Here is a 12,910-nt window from a genome sequence, read left to right as displayed (position 1 = left end):
AAGTGTGTGGGCAAACAAACACAGGTGCACTCTTTATTCCTTCACTTTATTCAAGAAATAATTTAGCCACAGGACGGCTTTACTTGCTTTCCGAGGCATGAGAGTACAGACACTGCTATTTTCAGGCTCCGGGCCGCTGAGAATTTTTAGACAGATAAACCCAATAACTTTTTAATGACTAAAGGTATGAACCTAAGAATTAGATATCTTTGGCCTTCACTAGTATAAAAAATATGAAAAAAAGGGTAACATTTGATGAACATAAGATGGTTGAGCATCGACGCATTAACGGCTCATCGGGGAGTCACTAATGAAATGGCAAACGACGATGATTTATTGGCCTTAGCACTTACATTAACGTGCATACTTGATATATTGTAGGACAAATAATGCTCATTAACGATGCAGCTAAGACTGATTAATAGTTAGTAGAATTTAGGTATAATAAAGCGAATGTGATAGACAGTTTAACTTCGTAACGAATATTTTTCAGAAAATTGACGTAATTTGAACCTGGATTGTAAATTATGCTTAAAATCCTATGTGAATTGTGCATTAATAATTATAAATATAGATAAGCAAAATCACGAGATCTCCTAAGCTATCCGCCCGATTGACTAAAAAGGTGAAAGACCAAAAGTGGTCCAAATATCCACTAATAACGAGACATATGTTGACTTATAGTCCACTAAACAGAGAGTAACTTTTGCTATGAAACAAAAAAAATTAGCTATCAGTAAAAAGTTATGAGTATATGAATAATAATAAAAGTACGACGCTCGACTGCGAACGGATTTTACGCAAATCCTAACCAAAATACATTTTTGTTCCTATCTACTCGTGCGAAACCGAGACAATTAGCTAGTTAATTATAGTTACCTATGCATTGGAGCAGCGTGGTAGAATTATCTCTCCAAAGAAGCTAAGAAAAATATTGTCTCATTGCTAATATAAAAATATTGCAACAAAGTATATATCAATTATAGGCATATAATTTAACAATCAAATAAAAAAAAACACTTATTGAAGAAAAACAAAAAAAAAAACATCTTTAACCTAAATATCAAAATAGAATTTCGATATAAATATAAATAAGTAAATAGCATTATAATGTAATTATGAATCTATAGATCGAAAGTTTAAAAAAAGATAAATATTCTGTAAATATAAACAAAAATACTAATACTGTGTGTGAACGGCGCAGTTGAGTGTACCTACCCTAAGTCCTTATTTGTACAAGGTGTATGCAAAATTTCACACAAAACGATCGGTTGATTAGTTAAGACTTGAAAGCGTAACAAACAGGATCACTTTCGCATTTATAATATTCGTTAGGATTCGATATAAAATTGAAATTGCTCATGGCAGTGAAGCAACAACTGTACTGGCCGTCGTCGCGTTTGGACTCTACTACTACTTACCATCAGGTGGAGTAGTCATTTGCCCTCCCGGCAAATTTTAAAAAAAACATGACTGACAAATGATATGAAGTGCTTAAGGAAATTTTAATATAAACATTCTTTATTCCCCACTTTCTCTCTCTATCTCTCTCTCTCTCTTTCTCTACACTAAGTGTATTGCACTTTGTATGAGTGACTTAAAGTGTACGAAATTTTAACCTCGTAAACAAAACATAAAAGAATAATATAACCATTCACATCTACTTTATTTCATTGGATTAAACTCAAACGCAAAAAAAATCGAATTTAATCCCATTTATATTCCATATCATGAAGCACAGATTCATTAATGTCTCATTATGGTGATAGATTGAAGTCATCACTCATGGGATTGATATGACCTCAGTGTAAATAAACTAATAAAAACCTCGTAGAAATGGCATCAATTGTAAGGACTTAAATAAGTATATATGAATCAAAATTAAAGATATAATAACAATAGTTTACTGTATTCCCGTGGAGTGAGGCAGGTTTGAGGTCCTTTTCTGAACCCTTTACAATGTGTATAGAAATCTCGTTATGATCATTCGAGTAGTTAAAACGTAAAAGCGTAACAAAGAAACGTAACATTTGCAATTATAATATTAGTTTGGATTTGTTTATTATATTATTGTAAGTGTTAATATCTATATGAATAAAATATTATTATTAAATATGCATATCAAAGTTAAAAATAACTATCGTACAAGTTAATGATAAATTATTGAATGATAGCAAATTTTTTTGCAGCATTTCCCCGTTAAATCGCAATTCCGATCCTGTTTAATATCAATCTTAAATAGAAGGAATAATGATATTATTTATAAAGGTTCCAGTGTTTTTTAATATATTGTATAAAACTACCTCGTTGGTCAGCCAGCTCATACCCCAAATAATTATTATTGGCTTTCTCTATCAAGAAATTCTCAGTATCAGCCTGAAGTTTTGACATTGGTATTGTTCACACTCCATGACGCTTCTGGGTCTTGCGCCTGATCTCCCCCTCGTGTTGTCGGATTGTCGTCCCATCAGATTATGAAGAGAAATTATTTATTTCAAGTTTTTTTTTATCACTAACTATTGACCGCGACTACAATGCATCAGTTTGTTGAAAAAATTCACGCGTAACCAATTTTCAAATTGCTGTACTTATTCAGCTTTTGTGATGGTCGTACAATTCAGCTTCATTGTAATCGGATTAATAGTATAGGAACGAATACGAGATAAACAAATATACATTCACATTTTGTAAAGCAAGCAGATGTTATTTTGTATGGGGCTTTAGACTGTGCATTGTATTCTGAATAAAAATTGGTGGAAAAAACATATTTCCTATAATTCTACGTTATATGTAAAATGCGTTTTTTAACATTTTAGTAGCAATTTTAAAGCCATATTTTATATGATAAATATATTATATAATATAATATTTTATATAATAAAATAAGATATCTCTAAAAACTTGAGTTGATGTAAATTAAAATGTATAACGACGTATTATGTTTTATTTTCTAAATGACATTGTCGAAAGCGGTAGAGGTATCGCAATATTAATATGGCTTTATTATAAATGGGCATATATAATATGTATAAGCAGAAATAACATATTTATAAATCATTTACGGTAAGAATAAAGAAGTATTTAATATTTCATCAATTTAAATGATTTTAAGCTTTTTAATGTCTAGTGTACAATGTCCTAAAAATGAAACATTTCCTTCGGATTAAAATAGCATGAACGTATTTCCACAAATTATATATACCGTAACAGCCTGTGAATGTCCCACTGCTGGGCTAAAGGCCTATAAAAGGATATAAGAATAGTTTTTGTTGTTATAACATGGTTTCACTAATTATTATTAGAACTGGTTTATTGTATCTAAGTAATGTGAAGCAAAAATTGACAAACACTTGAGAACAACTGAACGCTGGATTGTATTGTCTGTATTAGAGTCTGTGTTAGAGTATTATTATTATTAATATAAAGTTAACCGAAATAAACTTCTAATAAATTTCTTATCAGAATTCATATTTGTAACATAATATAATTAATAATTAATTTTTATTTCAATTTATAAGACGGCACAATCTTTAGAGTTCTTTCTTCATTCATAATAGAAGAATCCGAACAGAATCGTTCCTATTGGTTAGACGCGCAACTACAGTGCAACATGCATTGAACTGTAGTTTTCTCATCGATATCTAAATTGACCGATTGATTTCATGCGTTCTCATAAAAAACTGTAATATGTGTTCTCTGTGAGTTCTATTACCATATATATAAGTGTGGGCGACACTCCGTGGTAGGAACCACGGAGCAAATGGTAACTTATGGTATAAATAATACGACCGTAGATACGTTCCGGGCCCAGTCTTCGTAAGCTAGTTGGTACTGTTGTGAAGGTGCTCGATTTCCGATTGTATGTTACAACGTTTTATAATATTTATATAAAGGTCTTCATTGAAACAAAATAAAACGCATGCAAAAACCAGTTGTATTTACAGAGTGTTACAAAATCGAAACACTGTCGTTATAACAAATGTGATGAATCGATATGAGACCAATAAACTATATATACATATATATAATTATGTTACTAAAAGGATACAAACATCAAAACAGCGTGTGACCGTAAGTCGGTTTCCAACAAGTCACGAGTGAGATACGAAGTGACTTCTTACTTAATAGCCTGGTCATAAACTTATACATAATGCTTTTATTCAACTTACTTGTATATATGTATTGTCATCAAGTTTCAACATTCATTCATTAACGTCTTGACTGGAAGCTACTGCGAACGCAAACAGCGCGCAAATGATAGATCGGTCGCATCACTCATGAGACGGCTGGCTATATTTATACCTGTATTAGATTAAGTTTCGGCTCAAATCGTAAAGAAAATCTATTCTTGGCGAATTTGATCATTACGATATTTGCATTTGAATTGCAAGGGAGACTAGCAACAACACAGGACATATTATGTGCACAAATGTGTGCGCAAACATAAGTGCGCTCTTTATTCACTTTGTCTCACAATCAGATTGGATGAATCAGAAACACAGACGTAACAAGCGAAGAGTTCAGGTGCAGGAAAACGATTTTACGTGTTGTATGAGGCATATGATTATAAACTTCGAAACCAGGCTGCTACTATGAATTTAAAGAAAACCTTAATAGTTTATAGTAACCTTTCATTCATAATAATATCAAAATATTATAACCATTAATCATAAAATAAAAAGAAAATGGCCGTTCTATAGGATACCTCTATTATGGAAGTCAATTCAAAAAATAAAGTATGTCCTTGCACCTTACTTTGTAACAATATTTTATTGTAACCTAGTTTTGTGTTTCCTGACCTAATAAACGCTGTAAGTTATTCCAATCCGTAAATCGGGCTATTTGAACTCCACTAGCTATAGACTTCCTTTTTTATTTATTTCGTATGCAGACTTCGTATTTAGACAGGAAAAAGGTGGTCCTTCGTCTCCGTTCCGCCGTTCCGCCTATAGATATTAGCACTATAAATAATATTAATCATCCCTTACATTGTCAATGCGCCACCGGGACTCATATATATTGAATAATAATTATACGTAGCTATATATAACTAAATATGCAGATAGTTAATTTTTTGCTTATGAAAAATGATTTACATATCTTTTTGAAATCCCATTTGAAAAAGTTTATTTCAGTTTTTGATGAAACAAACATTTTCGAAGGCATATATCTACTTTCTATATTGTTATTTACTTTTTGCGTTTGCCATCAGTTCTACCATTAAATAAATATATATTGCGTTTACCTTCAATATTAGACGTATGGTAACGTCTTAGATCCCAAACTTTGAAACTAATGATATCTCATTTGTCGGATTTGCCAGCACACACACCCAACAACAATTATGGAAGAATTTAGGTTCTATTTTTCATCTTAAGAATAATACAAATTCAAACTGCACTGATCAATGTATTTCATATAATTTTCTAGGTGAAAATATCTGCATATTAAATATTGTATACAAATACATATATGATATATATAAGATGATGAAAGTACGATTCCCGAAGGATGGGAGTGCAACTTTACCAGATTCTATAAGGTCTTTCTTTTTTAAATTTATTACAACGTTATTTTCTTGTACTTCTTATAGTTATGAACATTTAAGCAGAGTTTTTATTTTAATGTTTTATTTATGACTATATCCTAAAAAGAAGATAAATAACATCCATAAAAATCATATACTTTCACACGATTTATCCCCCTATATTTGACGGTGTCACATAAGGCCGCTTCCATACTAACTCATCAGGATCTTGGTTACCCACTTACAGTTACTAATATACTTTATTATTTTTGTTTTATTCTCCTGGTGTTAAAAATATAAATTATATGATTCTAAAAGTAAGTTCGGTTGTTAATAACTAGTTTCCGTCCGCGGTGTCGCGCGCTTCTAAGGAAGCGGGGAGATGGGTTACTTTAAAGTACCCTATATACTTTTCTGTACCCTTAGTGACGTATTTTTGATGATCGCTTGAGTAGTTAATATAATATTAAGTTACTTTCAACCACATCCGGAAAATTGTATTACGCATTTTATTAAATAAATATTAAAATAAAAAATAATTTGTATTTATTCTTGCACGTAAAAAAAAAGCTTAAAGCCGAATGTTCACAGTAAAAACCGGATACAATTTGTTTTTGATATTAGAGTTGCTCCACTCTAAAGTTCTAATACATGTTTCAGAATTTCATTTGAAAAATATAAGTTTCCTCACATTAAATAAATTAAAAAAACTCAGTTATGTTTTCTCGCATTTGTTTCGCATGATTGTTAATTGCATGTATGGCGAACGCGACACTTATCAGATCCCTACAACCTATATAACTTATATAAATAAAACATTATATATATAATCATATAATATCTTATATATTTTTCATACATAAAATAATAGATGTAACATAAATACAAATATTACTATAACATATGTACATATAACTACACTATATATACTATAATACTTTATATACTTATATAAATTATATAATAAATACATATTATATATTATAACATATACATGTAATACACAATATAAATATTTACACTTTAAAATCATATAAATAATTGAAATATAATATAATAATTTATGTAATGTCGGAAGGCAGTCGCCGCGCGATCGTATAATAGAAATGTCTATTCTAAATAAAATACCGTTACTTTGAACAAAGAAACGTAAGCGCATCGGCTCAGCAGTCGGCCGCCTTCCGCCAACCAGTCGAATCCTAGATCTCGTACTGAACGCACGTCGCTTCTCGCTTGTAATTTGCTACACGACCTTGCACCTTAAGTCTTTGTAATAAGTCATACTTCCTTCTTGCATCTAAACTTATCTTCATACTTCGTTCTTCTCATTCTACTCTGTGCTGTGCCTATCTTTGTGTTTATTATTTCTACAAGAAATAAATTAGTAGTGGAAGAAACTTTGTTTTAATCAAACCTCATCTACAACATCATTCACAACTCCGCTACACATGCATTTTATTTTAAAAATCTATATGAAATCTTTAACTAAATCAGTATGAAAACATTTCTGATGATTGGGTAGCGTTTGAAAAACAGCCTTAAGGAAATAATCGTTACTATTGCTATAAATAAATTTACCTTACTCATCGCTTGAATAATCTAACAAAAGAAGGCACTGATATAATATTTTTCTCTTTCAGATATATCATGCAATATTAAAATTAAACATTTCACTTTCGTACGCTTTGACTTAAATTTTTGAAATTATTTACATGCAATACTACATAAATAGCTTCAGTGGTTTTTGGGAGAGTGTAAAAAGTGGGAGCCACCATGGCCCGTGGACTTACGAGTATAAGACTCTCCTTTGGCAAATATTTTTGAGTGTCCTATCTTTATCCAGAAGTTTATAAGGGAGAAATAAAAGATCTGTTGTGGTACCATCGCAAATAGAAACCTTCAACATTTACAGACATTTGAAAAGCAGTTTTTTAAGATTTATATTATAAATAGTTATTATTTGCAAGATATTATATTTTTCGTCATAAAACAAATAATTGTTATCACAAAGCATGTTATATATGAGGAATCGAGAGTCCAAGCCATTTTTGATCACGTTATGAGCTTCCATCTTGCTATCAGCGTCAATCGTAATAAGCCTCCTTCATTGTTTATCTTTTATTATTATAATGATTCGATATGTCTGACGATTCAAAGGACTTTACAAGGCCTGGAAGTGCAAAACTCGTAATTTCTAAATCCTACGCTTGAACGCTTGTTTTCCGTACCATAGGATTATGATAGTGATACAGAGTGCATCTTTTTTGCATACACACTCGAGCACTACAAATATATCCGACATCGAGTTTAAGGACGCCCTCTTTAATTTACGAATATTACCATTTATAAAATTTTACTAGATAGGAACTTTTAAATTTGAATTAAGAATCTAAGAATCTCCAACCACTAGACAGTCAGTATTACTTGCATACCGAGTAATAGATTACTTATGGGAAAATAAACACCTTATAAAACCTTCTCACCAACACGTAGCCAGTGGTGTTATACTTCATTGTTCACTTCAATGAAATATTTCTTCTTTTTATTTTTTGCCTTTATTTTCCATAATCACTACATGCGGCGCGCTCTGACCACAGCGGTCGCATATCTCGCGTGTATACCAAAAAATAAAAACCAACTGTGCTGGATGAAACACGATAAAATATTTATTTTCCAATTGAAGACGATAATAGTTGGTTATAACTACGTATTTTTTGTGGCTACTCATAAATGTTAATAAACTTAATTAGACATAAAACTAGATTACGCTATTTTGAAATAAATTTTATTTAACATTACACTATAATGTAAAAAATACAGATAATTATAAATTAGTATTACAAATTTGTTGGTGGTAATTTTAACATAATTCATGCGACTATATAAAATGAAAAAATGAACCTTTTTAGCACCAGGCCGCATAATCCAATATATTATACAATGACAAAAATGCCTTCACTTATAATAAATTATGTATTAATATATTTAACATAATATTTAATTTAATAATAAGAAATGTTAACATTAAAATTAGGCAATAATATATTAAAAAATTCAAGCAATTTTGAAACATATGATATATAACATTAGTACTCATTTTTGTATTTTCTAATATTTTCATCCGATTGAGTTAAAACGTTGTAGTTGTTGGCTTGTGTAAAAATTTTCGGCTTAATTATTTACATTCAATAGCTCAGGCGTGAGGTGTATGATATGGTGTAACGTATGTCGGGTAGTAATTAGTATCTTATAAAATAATGTTAAAAAATGATACAAAACTGATTAAACTTAATAATAATATTAGCATAAAATAAAAACTAAAAATAATTTACCTGAAACAAACGTAATTCAAACTAAATACCAATATATGAATGTATTAATCGTTGTTATAAAACTTTTACATCCCAGATTTGGCTTAAACACAACCTTACTGTTTACAATCAAACTCACATACTGTTTTGGAAATTGAATAAATCGAATACTTTGTAGATGCTCTACTCTTGAGAAAAGATTTCTCTCTTCTCAAAGTGAAGCTGACTCCACCATGTTACTCCAGTACGAGATTTCGAATTCACTCGTGGCAGAATACCGACACACACTGGATTCGCACGATGCACATTCGTTACTATCAAGCTACAAGTTGAAATGAAATATTCACATGAAAACTAAAACTATATTTTATAACTGGTATATTTGCTAAAGCAAAATTACAATCGCCCCCGGGTGGGGTCGAACCACCAACCTTTCGGTTAACAGCCGAACGCGCTAACCGATTGCGCCACGGAGGCTCCTAATTATTTTAGTAAATAATAACACAACTTGTATCTGGGCCATAACCTAAGCAAATAATGTATGTATGCAAATTATTTCTCGGAAAGCTGGAAACGGATTCTGCTGATAATTGTTATACCAGAGTTCGCCAAAGTATTTTGTACAAAACTTGATAATATATTCCAATCGCACCAGAAGTAGAGATAACAAACCTCATATTTACATATTCGTGTTATTTTCTAATAGTTCTTCTTTATTATTCACAAATATTTATTGATTCTTTTATAATTCACCATTTTATAGAAATACCCGTACCATCCGTAGGGTAGTTACCAGCCACTCATTTATTTATTTATTTTGATCTCCAACAGTTATACGAAATATTTAAAACATGCTTTACAATTACTCAAAACTAATTATGTACAATCAATTAAAGGAGAACACACCATTCCCAACCACAATTACAAAAAGAGGTAACCAATTCATACAAAATAAAATTAAAAACAGAAATACGAATTACTTAAATAATAAACGAAAAACAGAATGAAAAACATGAAACATATTCTACCGCCAAACACGAATACCTGGTATTGTTCTGCTACGGTTTGAAAGTACGTTACACCTCATTTCCTTAATTGGTGGTGCCTTGGCGTATATTAGATGCATAATATTTCTAAAAGTGCCAATGGGAGTTGGTGACCATTTGCCATCAGGTGGCCCATTTGCCTGTCTGCCTATTTCAATAAAAAAAACCTAATCTTACGTATTTGTTATTATGTGAGCGACGTAATTTATTGCTGGTATAAATTTGAGTTTATATTATATCATGTCAGCGTCCGAATGAATAAATATATATCAAAATCCCAAGATATCCATCATCTTGATATATAGCAACATCACTAATAGGGTCTGTTGGGAAGAGAAGTCGACATATATTTTGTATTGGACACCTAAGGGAGCAAAAATATAGCAATCTAGATTAAGCTTGAGTACGTTTTCTGATCCTGAGTGATAGGGTTAATAAATAATTTCGTTCAAAATCTTAATAAATAGTCAAAATTTATTTAATCAAGTATGTTTTATTTTTTATATAAAGCTTCTACCGATTTGGAATTTTACTTTATACAATAATATAATTACATTTTATAATCATATAAAACTATACTATTTGATTATTTTTATTATATATTTATTATATACCTGTATAAACATCAATATGGATAATGTTACGTTTAGAGTGTCTTTCCTGAGAACACATTTCAAATTATCAATTCGATTTGAATATTTTTTTATTGTTTTTACATTTTAAGCTTACGCGATTAATGTCATGTATTTCATTAGGTAGTCCGAGTATATGAATTCTTAATATACTATACTGTAGAGAGGCGCGTGGCTTCGCGTTTAAGTCGCCGAGAACCAGAGTAGGTTTCGGCGACTGACAGCTCGGTCCGATCCGAGATATGTCTCGAACTCTGTCAGGCTACGGTTAGGGGAAAGTACGTTCCCACAACTACGTACTCTCCCCACCCCGCCACTACGTAGCCCGAGACCCTCTCAATGAGAGGGGAGGATCTGTTCCATTTCGTGAGGACCGCCACGGTGTCGTCCAAGTCACCTGCCCAATGAGGTAGGGGAGGGACATAAAAGGGATCGCAGGCCACAGCCAGGTCAACCTCCCACTCCGCCATGGACTGCAGTAGTAGAACCCCCGCGCAGTGGTTTATATTCGTCTGAAGGAAGCTGAGTTTTGCGCTCATGTCGACATTGCAGCTTCCATTTTTCTTCTGAGCGCCTAAGACCACCTCGTAATGGGTAGGTTGCGCTTCCTCGACCCCATCATGTGCCCTGAGGGCTTTCCAGCATCCGTGCAAACTGCGCAGCGCAGCTTACCCGTGCAGCCCACCGATTTTGGCCATCGACGCCGCACCGGAAGCAAAGCCCCCCGTTGTTCAGCCCTAGATGGGCAGAGTGACTTGGTCTGGTATAGACTCATGTACTTGAAGCAACGCAGAGGACGCTGCTCTAACACGTATACCCTGGCCGAGCTCTACCCAACCAGTAGACGACCGCCGTCGGACAGTTTTTACCAACCGCTATCGGACATGTCTTACAGGCCATACCTGTCTGTTTGTCTTGGCAAATCTTTGAAACTGCTAAAAATTACAAATTGAAATAACTGAATTATAAGAAGTATTTCAAGATTTCGTTTAGTCTTTATGTCATCGCAATCGGTTGAGTCTGAAAAAAATTATAAAAACATACATATTTATTCATACACATATATTGACTTTTTCTGACTGATTCATCAACGCAGAACCTAAACTACAGTGGTTAGAAATATCTATCAATATCTCCTAGGAAGATACAAGAAATACTTTTTTTAACGAACTTCACTATGTTAGTGATGTTTGTATAAAGAAACCGTCACAAACACCCTCGAACACCCTAACTTTATAATTGCGTCGAGAGATAGCACCGCTGAGCGCTTCTATCGACTGTGTCACGGCGAGTGCTCTGAGGAATTATTTTCTCTAATTCCTGCTTCCCCCTTCCTTCATAAGTCTACGCGTGCGTTACCGCATAATTGTGACATCGATTCCATCGCGCACAAAGAAATTTGGCAACTCCTCCCTTTGTCGCACTTTCTAAAAATGGAATTCTTTACCAGCTCATGTGTGGGGAACACTCTCCTCTTACAACCCGGGTTCCTTCAAACAAGGCGTGAAGAGGCATCTTGCGGGCCAGCAAGGCGGGGGAAGCTAGTGCAGAACATTCTTCTCGACTGTACTGGCCGTAATCGTGTTTGGACTCTACTGCCACTTACCATCAGGTGGAGTAGAATCATTTGACTTCCCGGCAAATATAAAATAAACGTATTCCATTATTGCCATGTGCACCACTGAATTGATAGTCTTGAAGTTTTACCTCAACATGACTCTCAATTCCTCTTCTTCTTTGTCCAAGCCCTTTTCCCAGTTCAGCTTGGGTCGGGTCTCCTTATACGTCTGCGCCAGAGAGCTCTGTTCTGGCTTGTCTGTGTATTCAGATTCTCTTTTGGCCTCTTCTCTCTGGGCCTCTTTTTGCATGGTTGCGGGCGGTCGCCCTCTTCCCCGCGCGCGGTCCATGATATTTAAGACTTTCTTGATGGGATAGTCATCGTCACGTCTCAGGCCGTACCAGCGCAGTCGACATTCCTTCAGTTTTTCAACAATTGGTGACCGTGAACGATCCCCTGACATACATTCCTTACTTTGCCGTAATTCCTACAGATTAATTTTACGATGTGCTCGGTGAGAGGTAGTTTTAATTCCAAAAATACCATCCATTAGAATATATCATTTGAATTTGAAAGTGTTAGTTCCTTCTTAGTATGCTTCCCCATGACAATTAAAAGTCCCATTGTCTGTCGTTGAATATTGCCGGCACTGATTTTAATGAGAACTGTTATCACATGGACAGTTTTTATGTTATATATATATATATATATATATATATATATATATGTATATATTAGATTTTCTAGATTCGTGATAGTTGTTTATATCTTCGTATTCGCGTTGTTTTGTTATGAAAAATGCATGTTTGTCCATAGGTCTTCTGAAGTGATTTCTG

At 33.1% G+C, this 12,910-nt stretch overlaps 1 non-coding gene across 1 annotated transcript; it reads right to left on the bottom strand.

Moving 5' to 3' along the window:
* Positions 1 to 9,241: 9,241 nt before the first annotated feature.
* Positions 9,242 to 9,315, bottom strand: Trnan-guu (transfer RNA asparagine (anticodon GUU)). Its single transcript has one exon. It is a non-coding gene; the product is annotated as a tRNA-Asn (tRNA).
* Positions 9,316 to 12,910: the final 3,595 nt, after the last annotated feature.

The sequence above is a fragment of the Nymphalis io genome, chromosome 21 (assembly GCF_905147045.1).
Source record: "Nymphalis io chromosome 21, ilAglIoxx1.1, whole genome shotgun sequence".
Lineage (NCBI taxonomy): Eukaryota > Metazoa > Arthropoda > Insecta > Lepidoptera > Nymphalidae > Nymphalis > Nymphalis io.
The sequence above is the reverse complement of the archived record's forward strand: the minus strand, read 5'-3'. Positions and strand labels throughout refer to the sequence as shown.